The following is a 15,680-nucleotide window of genomic DNA, read 5'->3' on the forward strand; positions in this document are numbered from 1 at the left end:
GACGTCATTTTACCCTGTTCACTCAGCAGCAGACAGGACATTACCTCAGAGAAGTTTGAGTGGAAGAAAGATGGTCGTCAGGTGTTCCTGTATGATGACGGAAATCATTCCAATATCGTCAATACAGGTCAAGATCAGATGTTCAGAGGACGAGTCGAACATTTTCCAGATAAACTGAAGTCAGGCGACGCCTCCATAATCATCAGAGATACGATGGTGGCTGACACTGGAAACTACACCTGTGAATTTACAAATCTTCAGCCAAAACAAACGTTCCACTTTCAGCTTCATGTTATGGGTGAGTACTTTGATAAAACACTTATTTAGTGATGTGACTGGTTTAAGAGTCCCAGATGGACTCAAGTCAAATAGTCAGAAACACATCTGGCAGGGCCTCGTCCCCACAGCGCTGCAACCATGTATGGAGTGATTCCCTCTTTATCAAACATGCTGGATATTTGTGACACATTGCAGATTGTGTCACTGCGTCTGAAACATTTTGTCACTTTCTAAAACCTGTTAAATACGTCCAGCTTCATGCAGTGATTGTTCAGGTGTGTGGAGAATCAGTTTAATTGTTCCTGACTAGCTGTAGCTCACATTTCTGTTGTTCAGTGTTTCATACAAAATAAATATGAAGTACAAAAACACCCAGCAGGAATTTAAAGGAGTCAAATGAGGTGAAAATTAGATTTGCATTCAGTCTGAACACTTCTTTGGGGCACAGATCATTGATTGTTCTCTGCAGACTCATCACTGATGTACATGAAGTAAAACACATTTGAGTCCCTCTGTGGAAGCAGAGCTTTTCCTTCCTGATGGAGGTGCAAAGTTAGTCAATCATCAGTGTCTCTTTATGAAAAACATGTGTTTGGTGCTCAGGAGCTGATTAAATAAACCTCTTAGGTATCAAATGTGATGCTGAATTTACATGTTTGTTAACAACCTGATCCTGAGGAAAGGAACAAGAACTCCACTCAGAGAGATTTAAAGCTTGAAAACATTAAAATAATTAATAAATTATAAACATTTTCATGATGCAAGTAAAAAAAGCTTCTGGATCATAGGTGCTGTATGATGTTATAAACACTAAATGACATTATAGTGGGATTATACTGCTGTATAATCCCACTATCCACTGTTCAAAGGCTCAGACATGCTGTACAAGAAGCTATGATTCACATTTTATTTTACTTTAGTGGAACACAAAATACTGTCTACATCTCAGACAACAAATTACATGATTTACTTTTTATTTTTGTGGTTCCAGAAAAAGGTTTGGCTCCATTAAAAGTATTGATAATTAGAAATGATCACTTCCTGTTTGCAGTGCAGTGATGATGTACAGACAATGATCTCTGGATTACTTTGATATGAAGAAAACTTAAAAACTTGATTCTCAGGTGAGTTCTGCAGTTATAGGAAGAGTCTCTTTATGGTTTCTAAGTGGATTTATGGAGGTTTATTTGTGATGCTGATCACAGATGATGATATCGTCTGGAAGTGTAAAAATATGAGCATCATGTCTCTGTGATTTGAGATGTGACTCAAAGAAGTAGTTCAAACTAATTGTGTCTCAGGCCTCTCGTCTCTCCTTCTGCTGCCGACTGTAAAAACACTCCAGCAGTCAAATGAACTTTGTGTTCAGTCTGAACGTTTAAACAGGAACATCAAAACCAGTCACAGAAAATAACCAAGTACATTTACTCAAGTACTGTGTTTAAGTACAGTTTAGAGGTACTTATACTTTACTGTAGTACAGTTTGAGGTACTTGTACTTTACTGTAGTACAGTTAGAGGCACTAGTACTTTACTGTAGTACAGTTTGAGGTACTTGTACTTTACTGCAGTACAGTTAGAGGTACTTGTACTTTACTCTAGTACAGTTTGAGGTACTTGTACTTTACTGTAGTACAGTTTGAGGTACTTGTACTTTACTGCTGTACAGTTAGAGGTACTTGTACTTTACTGTAGTACAGTTTGAGGTACTTGTACTTTACTGTGGTACAGTTTGAGGTACTTGTACTTTACTGTAGTACATTTTGAGGTACTTGTACTTTACTGTAGTACAGTTTGAGGTACTTGTACTTTACTGCAGTACAGTTTGAGGTACTTGTACTTTACTGCTGTACAGTTAGAGGTACTTGTACTTTACTGTAGTACAGTTTGAGGTACTTGTACTTTACTGTAGTACATTTTGAGGTACTTGTACTTTACTGTAGTACAGTTTGAGGTACTTGTACTTTACTGCAGTACAGTTTGAGGTACTTGTACTTTACTGCAGTACAGTTTGAGGTACTTGTACGTTACTCTAGTACAGTTTGAGGTACTTGTACTTTACTGTAGTACAGTTTGAGGTACTTGTACTTTACTGTAGTACAGTTTGAGGTACTTGTACTTTACTGTAGTACAGTTTGAGGTACTTGTACTTTACTGTAGTACAGTCTGAGGTACTTGTACTTTACTGTAGTACAGTTTGAGGTACTAGTACTTTACTGTAGTACAGTTTGAGGCAGAGCTGTTCACAAGTCATTTTTTACAAGTCCAAGTCAAGTCTCAAGTCTCTGGTCAAGAGTCCGAGTCAAGTCTCAAGTCTCTCGCCAACACTAATTCAAATTCAAATTCTGACCTTAGAGCTGTACAATCCTTCATCCTGATCAGTTAGCCTTGCGAGCACCTGCCCATGTCTGTTTTTGTGGTGTGCTGTCACTGAAGTTTGTATGTAAGTATCTGTTTGTATGTTGAGATGTCCTCTCCTGAAACTGTTACCAAATCTACCTTCGGCTATTACCTTGACCTAGACCTTGATATAGGACAGTATGAAAATGTACCAATTGTAGGTTCACTATAGAGAATCTACTGCAATGTGATGTGAAGAAACATACACTAAGAATTATTTCAATTCCATAACTGTATTTTCTTCAACAAAAAAATAATTATTTTAACAATGTTGTAAAATATAACAAAATGAACAAAACATGAACATCACAGAAACACTGCACTGCAGTTTAACACTGTGGTACAAACACATGTTCATTATTTTTTTCTCCAAGCTGCCTTTTATCTGCTGCTTAACACAACACACAGCAGGGAATGTGTCGGGATATTATAAAATATATATATATATATATATATATATATATATATATATATATATATATATATATATATATATATATAAAATGACCATAGTTAACGCAACGTTGTGTTTTTTAATAATTAGTAGCGGAGCCACTAAGTTAGTGGCACTAAGCATAATAAGAGTTGCGGTGGTTTCCTGTCTGAGCTTTTAAAATAAAACCTTTGCTATTGTGCGCTTCTTATTATTATTAACAAACAAATTTGGGGCTTGTCAATTACGGGAGAAATGACGGGAGGGCGGCGGGAGATGGTTTCGAAATATGGGAGAACCAGGGAAAAACGGGAGTGTGAAGGCATTGTATCCAAACGTAATGATCTGAGGCACTCCTGCTGAACTTATCGCACTCGCCATTGTCAATGTCTGATACTGAAGATGCGCGCTTCACACATGGCGCATGCGCGTGGCATGACGTTGGTGTTTACATCTAGCTCAGAGCCAGAGATCATACAAAAAGATGAATGACAGATAAATAATGAGAATAATAATAATAACATGAAATAAAGGTTGTTCGCGAGTCTCGAGCCTCGAGTCGAAGTCAAGTCTGAAGTCTTTTGAGGTCGAGTCCAAGTCGAGTCTGAAGTCACAGTTTAGTGAGACTTAAGTGCAACTCGAGTCCGAGTCGCGAGTCCGAGTCCCCAGCTCTGGTTTGAGGTACTTGTACTTTACTGTAGTACAGTTTGAGGTACTTGTACTTTACTGTAGTACAGTTTGAGGTACTTGTACTTTACTGTAGTATTTCCATGTGATGCTACTTTCTACATCTCAGAGGGAAATATTGTACTTTCTACTCCACTACATTTATTTAACAGCTTTAGTTACTTTTCAGATGCAGATTTGACACAATGGATAATATAACAAGCTTTATAAATACAACACATTGTTAAAGATGAAACCAGTGGTTTCCAACCTTTATGTCTTCTGCTTTAACTCGTCTGGGACTGACACAAAGCAGTCGTGTGTGTGAAACCAAGATGTTTGTGAAAACTGAGACTGTGGTTTAATTTTTACAAACAGTTTAGTTCAATAAACAGATTAACAAAGTTCTGTTTTTCTAGTATTACCTGTCTGCTATGTTGATGATATCACAAACACTCTAACATAATTATCTTTTCCTTTTGTCTTTTCTTAAATAGGTGAAATCATCAATGGTGAGTCCTGATTATGATGACATCACTGTCTCTACATCTTACACCTGCTGTAACTTTGACTCCTACAGACCTCAATCATTCACTAACTAGAACATCTTTAACTGTGTGAAACTGATCAGGATCATTATTCTATATTTATATGAGTCTGATTTCACATCACTTCTGAGTGGAATCATTTATCCTCTAATAACATTTATATAATGGCTTTTTAAGTAAAAATAATTCAGCAGTTGTTTAAACTTCTTTACACTACATGTGTCCATTATAAATAGTGTTTCCTCTGTTTTTCCCTCTGTGGAAGCAGAGCTTTTCCTTCCTGATGGAGGTGCAAAGTTAGTCAATCATCAGTGTCTCTTTATGAAAACATGTGTTTGGTTCTCAGGAGCTGATTAAATAAACCTCTTAGGTATCAAATGTGATGCTGAATTTACATGTTTGTTAACAACCTGATCCTGAGGAAAGGAACAAGAACTTCACTCAGAGAGATTTAAAGCTTGAAAACATAAAAATAATAATTAATAAATTATAAACATTTTCATGATGCAAGTAAAAAAAGTTTGTGGATCATAGGTGCTGTATGATGTTATAAACACTAGAATAATATAATAATGTGGAAAATAAGAATCAGAGAAAACTAAATGTAAAAGATAAAAACAGATAAAACATAAATAGATCAAGTGTAAGTATGATATGTGCAGGACAGAGCAAAGGATTTGTTGAAGACAATGTGCCAGATGACAAGAGACAAGAAAAGTTTCTTGTTATAACATAAGTTGATTGGTTGCTATGACAACAAACTTCCATATGTCTGTCTTAACCTGATTATTCTACATGTAAACATACTGATTAATATGTGTTTTTGTTTTCCATGGAAAGCATTCATCAGAGTGGGAGAAGGAACAGACGTCATTTTACCCTGTTCACTCAGCAGCAGACAGGACATTACCACAGAGAAGTTTGAGTGGATGAAAGATGGTCGTCAGGTGTTCCTGTATGATGACGGAAATCATTCCAATATCGTCAATACAGGTCAAGATCAGATGTTCAGAAGACGAGTCGAACATTTTCCAGATAAACTGAAGTCAGGCGACGCCTCCATAATCATCAGAGATACGATGGTGGCTGACAGTGGAGAATACACCTGTGAATTTACAAATCTTCAGCCAAAACAAACGTTCCTCATTAGGCTTCTTCTTTTTGTCGGTGAGTACTTTGATAAAACACTTATTTAGTGATGTGACTGGTTTAAGAGTCCCAGATGGACTCAAGTCAAATAGTCAGAAACACATCTGGCAGGGCCTCGTCCCCACAGCGCTGCAACCATGTATGGAGTGATTCCCTCTTTATCAAACATGCTGGATATTTGTGACACATTGAAGATTGTGTCACTGCGTCTGAAACATTTTGTCACTTTCTAAAACCTGTTAAATACGTCCAGCTTCATGCAGTGATTGTTCAGGTGTGTGGAGAATCAGTTAAATTGTTCCTGACTAGCTGTAGCTCACATTTCTGTTGTTCAGTGTTTCATACAAAATAAATATGAAGTACAAAAACACCCAGCAGGAATTTAAAGGAGTCAAATGAGGTGAAAATTAGCTTTGCATTCAATTTGAACACTTCTTTGGGGCACAGATCATTGATTGTTCTCTGCAGACTCATCACTGATGTACATGAAGTAAAACACATTTGAGTCCCTCTGTGGAAGCAGAGCTTTTCCTTCCTGATGGAGGTGCAAAGTTAGTCAATCATCAGTGTCTCTTTATGAAAACATGTGTTTGGTGCTCAGGAGCTGATTAAATAAACCTCTTATGTATCAAATGTGATGCTGAATTTACATGTTTGTTAACAACCTGATCCTGAGGAAAGGAACAAGAACTCCACTCAGAGAGATTTAAAGCTTGAAAACATTAAAATAATTATTAATAAATTATAAACATTTTCATGATGCAAGTAAAAAAAGTTTCTGGATCATAGGTGCTGTATGATGTTATAAACACTACACTTATAAAACACTAGAATAATATAATAATGTGGAAAATAAGAATCAGAGAAAACTAAATGTAAAAGATAAAAACAGATAAAACATAAATAGATGTAAAAAAAGTGAAATATGAACAAGTGTAAGTATGATATGTGCAGGACAGAGCAAAGGATTTGTTGAAGACAATGTGCCAGATGACAAGAGACAAGAAAAGTTTCTTGTTATAACATAAGTTGATTGGTTGCTATAACAACAAACTTCCATATGTCTGTCTTAACCTGATTATTCTGCATGTAAACATACTGATTAATATGTGTTTTTGTTTTCCATGGACAACAGTCATCACAGTGGACGAAGGAACAGACGTCATGTTACCCTGTTCACTCAGCAGCAGACAGGACATTACCACAGAGGAGTTTGAGTGGATGAAAGATGGTCGTCAGGTGTTCCTGTATGATGACGGCGATCATTCCAATATCGTCAATACAGGTCAAGATCAGCAGTTCAGAGGACGAGTCGAACATTTTCCAGATAAACTGAAGTCAGGCGACGCCTCCATAACCATCAGAAATACGATGGTGGCTGACAGTGGAAAATATACCTGTGAATTTACAAATCTTCAGCCAGAACAAACGTTCCTCATTTGGCTTCGTGTTTTTGGTGAGTACTTTGATAAAACACTTATTTACTGATGTGACTGGTTTCAGAGTCCCAGATGGACTCAAGTCAAATAGTCAGAAACACATCTGGCAGGGCCTCGTCCCCACAGCGCTGCAACCATGTATGGAGTGATTCCCTCTTTATCAAACATGCTGGATATTTGTGACACATTGCAGATTGTGTCACTGTGTCTGAGACATTTTGTCACTTTCCAAAACCTGTTAAATACGTCCAGCTTCATGCAGTGATTGTTCAGGTGTGTGGAGAATCAGTTTAATTGTTCCTGACTAGCTGTAGCTCACATTTCTGTTGTTCAGTGTTTCATACAAAATAAATATGAAGTACAAAAACACCCAGCAGGAATTTAAAGGAGTAAAATGAGGTGAAAATTAGCTTTGCATTCAGTCTGAACACTTCTTTGGGGCACAGATCATTGATTGTTCTCTGCAGACTCATCACTGATGTACATGAAGTAAAACACATTTGAGTCCCTCTGTGGAAGTAGAGCTTTTCCTTCCTGATGGAGGTGCAAAGTTAGTCAATCATCAGTGTCTCTTTATGAAAACATGTGTTTGGTGCTCAGGAGCTGATTAAATAAACCTCTTAGGTATCAAATTTGATGCTGAATTTACATGTTTGTTAACAACCTGATCCTGAGGAAAGGAACAAGAACTCCACTCAGGGAGATTTAAAGTTGAAAACATTAAAATAATTACTAATAAATTATAAACATTTTCATGATACAAGTAAAATAAAGGTAATGACCAAGAATACACATTCACATCCCTCCTGAGTGGAATCATTTATCCACTAGTAACATTTACATATTGGCTTTTTAATTAATAATTCAGTTTGAACCTCTTTACTCTCTTTATTATATTTGTGTTTATATGTTTACTGGAAATACTGTTTGCACTAATCTAAATATATCTACAAGCAGAGAAAAGAAGCAGAGAAAAGAACGCCTCAATATTACATTTAATTGTCCCTTTCAAAGATTATACCAAGGCTTTAATTTAAAGCAATATTAGAATAAGTGGAGTCTGGAGATAAATGATAAGCTGCAGTTGATGGTAGATTTTAGATTGGATGGTTACAGAGGTAACCGTGGTTCTATGAATGAAGGTCAACATGGGTCACTCTCTCCGAGGGTGAGCTGTTTCAGGAGACAATGTAGCAGATTAACACCTCCGCCCCGTGGGCGCAATAAGGGCTTATTAATACAGCTGTGCGATCAGCTGCCCACTCTCTTTTTCTCGACTGAGGCCCGAACTAGCCTTCTGAATGACAGTGCAAGCTGGCGTGTTGACCTTCATTCATAGAACCACGGTTACCTCTGTAACCACCCGTTCTATTTCATATCTGGTCAACACGCTACCATATGGGTCAACAGTATAGCAAATATGGTCAGGCAGAAGGTGTAATGAGGCAAAAAACAGTCAGGACAACCAGTTCACAGATCAGATCACATTTTAATGAAGAAAATTAATCTCCAGGTTCGTGGCACAATAGTCAAAGGCCGATGAAGGCCACCTGCTGTGAAAGAAAATACTTTCCACTGAAAAGGACAGAGGTCCCCATGACAGAACATCCTTAATAAACCAACATAACCACTGGGTGAACACCAACCCTGAAGCCATGGTCCAGCATGGCAGGGACCACAAATCTCACAGGCCTGCTTGCAGAACAGCAGAGGCTATGGATGAAGCAACATTTAGCCTGTAGAACCATGCAAAGGTCCCAGAAGAGGCCCAACCAGCCGCTGCACAAATGTCCTCCAAGGGAGCCCCCTTGAAGAGCTCCCAAGAGGTAGCCATGCCTCTGGTGGAGTGGGCCACCACCCCCCTAGGTGGAGAGACCCCAGCACTATCATAGGCCAGAGCTATGGCCTGGACAATCAAGCGGGCCAAACGCTGTTTGGATAGAGCTTGGCCCACCTTAGCACCCCCATAACAGACAAAGAGCTGATCAGTCTGTCTAACGGGGTTTGTACGGGTGATGTACACCCTCAGGGACAGGACTGGACAGACCAAGTGTAACCAGGCCACCTCCACAGATGCCTGGGGTGGAGGATGGAAGGGCTCCAGGACCAAGGGCCTTAAAACAAAAGACAGAGGGAGCACCTTAGGTAAGAAGGCTGGATTTGGCAGGAGAGAGATGGCAGAGCCCTCTTCTCCCAACCTCAAACAAGATGGATACACAGACAGGGAGTGCAGTTCAGAGACCCGCTTTGCTGAGGCCAGGGCAAGAAGAAAAAACATCTTGAGGGAAAGAAGCTCCAGCCCCAAACTGGTCAAAGGCTCGAAACAGGCTCCGACATAGCCTGCAACACCACCTGCAAATCCCATGATGGGACCATGTGGGACCATGGTGGCCGGATACACCTAGCCCCTCTCAAAAAATGGCTAATAAGGGGCTGCGAGCCCATTGTCCTACCCTCAATATGGATGTGACGGTCAGATACGGCCGCCACATAGCCCCTTAAGGTGGATTCTGTAAATCCTTTCTCCAACGGTGACTGCAAAAATAAGAGAACCGCCTGTGTCCCACAAGAGACTGGGTCCCAGCCCTTCTCTGCACACCACTGGCAAAACCGTTTCCATCTGCCAGCATAAAGCACCCTGGTAGAGGGAGCTCTGGCTGCCTGCAGGGTAACCATAACAGCAGGACTCAAGCTGCTTAGCGGCTCCCATCTAGAGGCCAGACATGCAGCCTGTAAATCCCTGGATTCTGGTGCCAGAGATGTCCTTGAGCCTGTGACAGCATGTCCGGCCTGACTGGGAGGCACCATGGGGTTCCTGCCAGCAGCCTCTGCAAAGTTTCCATCCATGGTTGATGTGGCCAATCTGGGGCCACAAGCAGAACCCTGGCCTCCATCATCCCCACCCTGGCCAGAACGGCTGGTACTGAGGGGAAAGGGAGGAAATGCATACAACAGGCCCTAGGGCCACTGGCCCGCAAGAGAGTCCACCCCCAACGTTCCTGTTGGACCTGCTATGGAGTACCATAGTGGGCAATGGGTGGTCTACCGTGAGGCAAAGAGGTCCACCTGGGCCTCTCCGAAGCGAGACCAAATGGCTTCCACAATCTGCGGGTGAAGCCGCCACTCCCCTGGACAGGAGGTCTGCTGCCACGTTCACTTCCCCTGGCAAGTAGATGGCCTTCAGGGACACACCCTGAGCATGAGTCTAGAGGAGGAGCTTCTGTGCCAAGTCGTGCAGGGACCCGGACCGCAGTCGGCCCTTGTGGTTGACGTAAGCGACCACAGTTGAATTGTCGGTCCGAACCAACATATGCTTCCGCCGAATTGCAGGAAGGAAATATACTAAGGCTCGATATACTGCCTGCAGTTCAAGCAGGTTGATGTGAGCCCCTCTCCAAAAGGGACTCCACAGGCCACGGACGAGGTGGGTCTCCCATAGGGCCCCCCAGCCTGCTTCTGAGGCGTCAGTAGTTATGGGTCACCCTTTAGCACACCGGGCCCAGTGGAACTCCCTCCCTGAGGCCTAGGGCTGTGGTCCACCACGCAAGTGCTGGAAGGCAAATTGCAGACACTGGGATAACGTTCAGGCCATCCTCGTATGGGCACACCTTGTGCCTGGCAAGCCAATGCTGCAGCGGCCGCATGTAAAGCAACTCCAGGGTCACCACCTGGGATGCCGCTGCCATGAGGCCCAACAGCCTCCGGCCACGCTTCACTGAGATGGGCTTGCCCACAGTCAACTGTGACAAGCTGTCCATCAGCACCGCTGTCCTCTTCAAGGTGAGGACAGCTCTCATTAAGGTCGAATCCAGAACCAAACCCAGATACTCCAACCTCCTTGATTGAACAGGGCAACTCTTCTTCCTGTTCAAGGCCAGCCCCAGGTTCTTGAGGTGGTTCAACACCGTCAAGGTGTCGAGCCCGGCCTGGCGTTCCGACGGGGAGCAAACCAGCCAGGTAATTCAAAATATGAATGCCCTGGTGACGGAGAGGGGCCAGCGCTGCCTCCATGCACTTTTTGAAGGTGTGAGGAGACAAGGACAGGCCAAACGGGAGGACGGTGTACTCGTATGCGGTGAATTGAAAAAAGAAACGGAGGTACTTCCTGTGACCTCAGTGAATAGGAATGTGGAAGTACGCATCGCGCAGATCCACCGTAGTGAACCACTCTCCATGCCTTATAGCTGACAGAAGGCGTGACAGACGAAGCATACGAAAGGGCAGGCGTTTTAGGAAGCCGTTGAACCCCTTCAGGTTCAAGATAGGATAGAGGCCGCCGTCCTTTTTCGGAACCAAGAAGTAGGTTGAATAAAACCCTTGGTGCATCTCGCCACTGGGAACGGGTGTTATTGCCCCCTTCTTCAGAAGGGCCAAAACCTCTGTCACAAGGGACTGACAATCTGCCCTGTCGCTGAGGAGGATAGGAACAATGCCGGGAAATGGCGGTGGTCTGGTTCTAAACTGGAGTCTGTGTCCTGACTCTAGTGTATTTAGTAACCAAGGGCACCGAGTACACAGGCGCCAGAAAGCAATGTGCTGAGGAGTGAAGCGTGAAGCCGGAGGCTGACAACCGTCAGCTGGTGGCCAACCCCGGTCTGGTGGCCGACCCCGGTCTGGTGTCCCCACGATGAGAGTTTCCACTGTGGTCATAGCGAAATGAACGCTGGCGAGCCGGGCCGCCCTTGACTGGGAACCCCCAGGCGGCAGGCTGCGCCGCCCTGGAGGCTGTAGAGCTGACTTGAAAGGACCCACAACCCCAACGCAAGCGTGAGGCTGGCACATCACTCACAGAGCGCATCAGTTCCCTCTCCCTACGAGACTGTTCCAAGGCTGCCTCACAGGGTGGACCAAAGACCTCTCCTGTCACCACTGGAGCTGCCAGCACAGCAATGCAATCCTGGTCGGACAGATTGGATTGTGACAGCCAGACTTGGTGGCGTGCCTGCACCATGGAGTCCATTGATTGGCCAAGGGCTTGGGCATGCGCACTGGTGACCCGCAGCAACATGTCCGCCACACGGAGCATCTCAGCCATCTCATCACTTGGGGCTGCTGAAGCCAAATCTTGCAGCAGGCCCTCCAAATAAAGTAGCAACTAAGAATTGGTGCACGCCAGCCTGGCTGCCTGGTTATCAGTGGCCCTGCAGCGCCTGTTAGGGTGATTTGCATCCCTGCCAGCCCTTGCCATAGCTCCTGCCAACATAGCAAAGGTGGCCCCAACGTGGGGGGCCGTGGCCACCCCATGTGTTTCAGCCCCTGCAATATTAGCCGGTTGGGTCCTTGGAAGGGCTGCAGAACTAGGAGCCCCCCAAGATGACTGCAGCTCAGACATAAAATCAGGAAGGACAGGGAGCCTGACTGACCTGCATCGCTGTGAGCCCCTGCCAAACACTGAAGCAGCTGGAAGCGGAGATTGGCAGACCAGCTGTGCACGTGCTGCCGCCCTTGTAATCACAGCCCTATCAGAACGGTCCATCGGCTCAGGCTCTGAAGCCTGTGAAGAGCCATTCCCCAAATCTGAGAGCGACTGGACATCCTTCTCGGAATGGGGGTCGTGCAGATCCTCCAAACTGTCAGAGGCTGCGACAGAAAGCACATCTGTTTCTTTATCCCAGACATCAGGAGCTGGCCTACCCATGACAGGCAGCCTCCGAACGCTTCCTCTTCCGCGTGCGCAACTTAGCCTCGTGCAACCACTTTTAAAGAAACCAAACCTGGATCCCTCTGTTATCCCTCTGTTATCCCTCTGTTATCTCTCTTTTAGCCAATTTCTAAATTTCCTTTTTTAAGCAAAATTTTAGAAAAAGTGGTTTCAACCCAACTTTTAAGTTTTATGTCTCAAAATGACATCTTTGAGACATTTCTGTCAGGTTTTAGAGCATTACATAGCACAGAAACAGCCCTCCTCAAGGTAAATTCAATATCATGCCGCCTTGGTTACTGATCCGGTGAAAGCCTATGTGGTCGTCATCTATCGTCCACCAGGACAACTAGGCGACTTCTTCATGAGCTTGACACCCTGCTGTCATCAATTCCTGAGCATGAGTGTCCCATGCTCGTCCTCGGAGACATGAACATCCACTTGGACAGTGCCAGCTCGGTTGACTTCCTGTCTCTGGTTCACTCATTCGACCTAAGACAGTTTCCGACTCCACCGACTCACAAGGCTGGCAAAGAGCTTGATCTCATTCTTGCTCGGAGCTGCACCACGGACAACCTAAGGGTCACCCCTCTCCATCTCTCAGACCACTTCTTCATTCACTTCAATGTCCAGCTACCAGAACAACCCCCTACCTCCCCACCCATGGTTTCCATCCGCCGCAATCTCCGCAACCTGTCTCCCACCCACTTCTCCTCTGTGCTCTCCTCTTCTCTTCTGCCTCACGACACGTTCTCCTCCCTGCAGGTTAATGATGCCACTGATTCTCTCTGCTCTACCCTGAGCTCATGTCTGGATAGCCTGTGTCCACTATCCACCAGACCTGCTCGATCGACCCAGTCGCACCCTTGGCTGAGTGACACCCTCTGGACAACGCGCACTGACCTCAGAGCAGCCAAGAGGAAATGGCACAAATCCAAAACAACTGAAGATCTTGCAAGCTACCAGACACTGCTGTCCTCCTTCTCCTCGAGTATCACTGCTGCAAAGAAGGCCTTCTTCAACGATAGGATCAATGGTGCCACAGACACGCGTAAGTTATTCACCACCTTCAAAGCTCTGCTTTACCCTCCACCACCTCCTCCAGCTACTAACCTCACTGCTGATTGCTTCGCCTCCATTTTTACTGACAAAGTGGCAGCCATCAGCAGCCAATTCTCTAAACAACGACCTCACAACCTGTCTTCTCCAAACCTGGGCTCATCGTTCCATGGTTTTACCCCCCTCACTGAGAATGAGGTATCTAAACTAATAACATGTAGCCGTCCTACCACCTGTCCGCTAGATCCAATCCCATCTAACCTCCTTCAAGCTATTTCACCGACTGTCACCCCGGCAGTCACACATATGATTAATTCTTCCCTCACTTCTGGCTCCTTCCCCTCTGCTTTCAAAGTGGCTAGGGTCGCACCACTGCTCAAAAAACCCTCACTTGATCCCACCTAAGTAAAAAACTATCGACCCCTCCTCTTCGCCATATACACCACCTCGCTGGGCCTAATCATCCGCTCGCATGGTTTTTCATACCACTGCTATGCGGCTGATACTCAACTCTATCTGTCTTTCCAGCCTGACGACACCACTGTCTCAACGCGGATCTCGGATTGTCTCGCTGACATATCCACTTGGATGAAGGACTATCATCTTCAACTAAACCTGGCGAAAACTGAAATGCTGGTATTTCCGGCCAAACAAGGTATTCATCACAACATCAATATTAAAATTGACTCTCTATCTCTTGTTCCTACCAAGGCTGCTAAGAATCTAGGTGTCATTATTGATGACCAACTGACATTCTCGGACCATGTTGCCGCCGTCTCCCGGTCGTGCCGCTTCGCCCTATTCAACATCCGAAAAGTCAGGCCGTACCTGACCCAATATGCCACTCAACTGCTGGTACAAACCTTGGTGATGGCCCGTCTCGACTACTGCAATGCTCTCTTAACAGGTTTGCCGGCCTGCGCGGTGAAGCCACTGCAGATGATATAGAATGCGGCGGTGCGACTGGTGTTCAACCAGCCAAAGAGGGCACACGTCACTCTGCTGCTTATCGAGCTCCACTTGTTACCTGTAGCTGCTCGCATCAAGTTCAAGTTTCTTATGCTTGCCTACAGAGTGATTGTTGGGAATGCTCCCACATAATATGTTACCCCCCGGATGCTGCGTTCAAATGAACATCGCCTGGCTCTGCCGGCCGTACAACTACGGCAATCCAAGTTATTCTCATTTGCAGTTCCAAGTTGGTGGAACGAGCTGCCGAAAACCACCAGAGCAGGGGCCTCCCTCTCTGTCTTTAAGAAGCACTTGAAAACCCAGCTCTTCAGAGAGTACCTCCTCTCTAAACTTACAATTACTTAGCACTCTTAACTTACAACTACTTAGCACTACTTAGCCGTATTTATTTATTGTCACACTAATGTCTGTGTTGCAATGTAACTTGAATGTTATTCTCCCTTGTAAGTCGCTTCGGATAAAAGCGTCTGCTAAATGACTAAATGTAAATGTAAATGTAACCAACAACATTCTTTTAACAATGGACAGGGGATAGAGCACAGTTTTAATTGATCATCTTAAAACTTGGGTGGGCATCAAGGACACTGCACTGATTGGTTTTATTCTTACCTTTTAGAAAGAACCTTTGCGGTCACTACCGGTAACTACACCTCCTCCACATCCCACATTAGCTGTGGTGTACCGCAAGGTTCCATTTTAGGTCCAATTTTATTTTCTATCTATATGCTCTCACTTGGCCAAATCATCCAACGACACAACGTTTCTTTCCATTGCTACGCAGATGACACACAGATATACCTTCCCCTGAGATCTGGTGACCCAAGAAGCCTAGCTGCTGCTGTAGACTGTCTCCATGATGTCAACTGTTGGATGGCACAACATTTCCTTCAACTTAACAACTCCAAAACAGAAATAATACTGTTCAATCCCCCAAATACAAAAAATCCCATCAGTCTTGATCCCCTGTCTGCGAACATCAAGCCCACTGCCAGAAATCTTGGAGTCCTGTTTGACCCAGAATTATGTTTCATTCCTCATATCACAAAAACTGTCCAGTCTAGTCGAGTAGTTATCTAACTATATATATTTAGTAC

At 44.1% G+C, this 15,680-nt stretch overlaps 1 pseudogene; it reads left to right on the forward strand.

Moving 5' to 3' along the window:
* The first annotated feature begins 12,838 nt into the window (after positions 1 to 12,838).
* LOC133978166 (uncharacterized) lies at positions 12,839 to 14,931 on the forward strand (annotated as a pseudogene).
* Positions 14,932 to 15,680: the final 749 nt, after the last annotated feature.

The sequence above is a fragment of the Scomber scombrus genome, chromosome 3 (genome assembly GCF_963691925.1).
Source record: "Scomber scombrus chromosome 3, fScoSco1.1, whole genome shotgun sequence".
NCBI classification, from domain to species: Eukaryota; Metazoa; Chordata; class Actinopteri; order Scombriformes; family Scombridae; genus Scomber; species Scomber scombrus.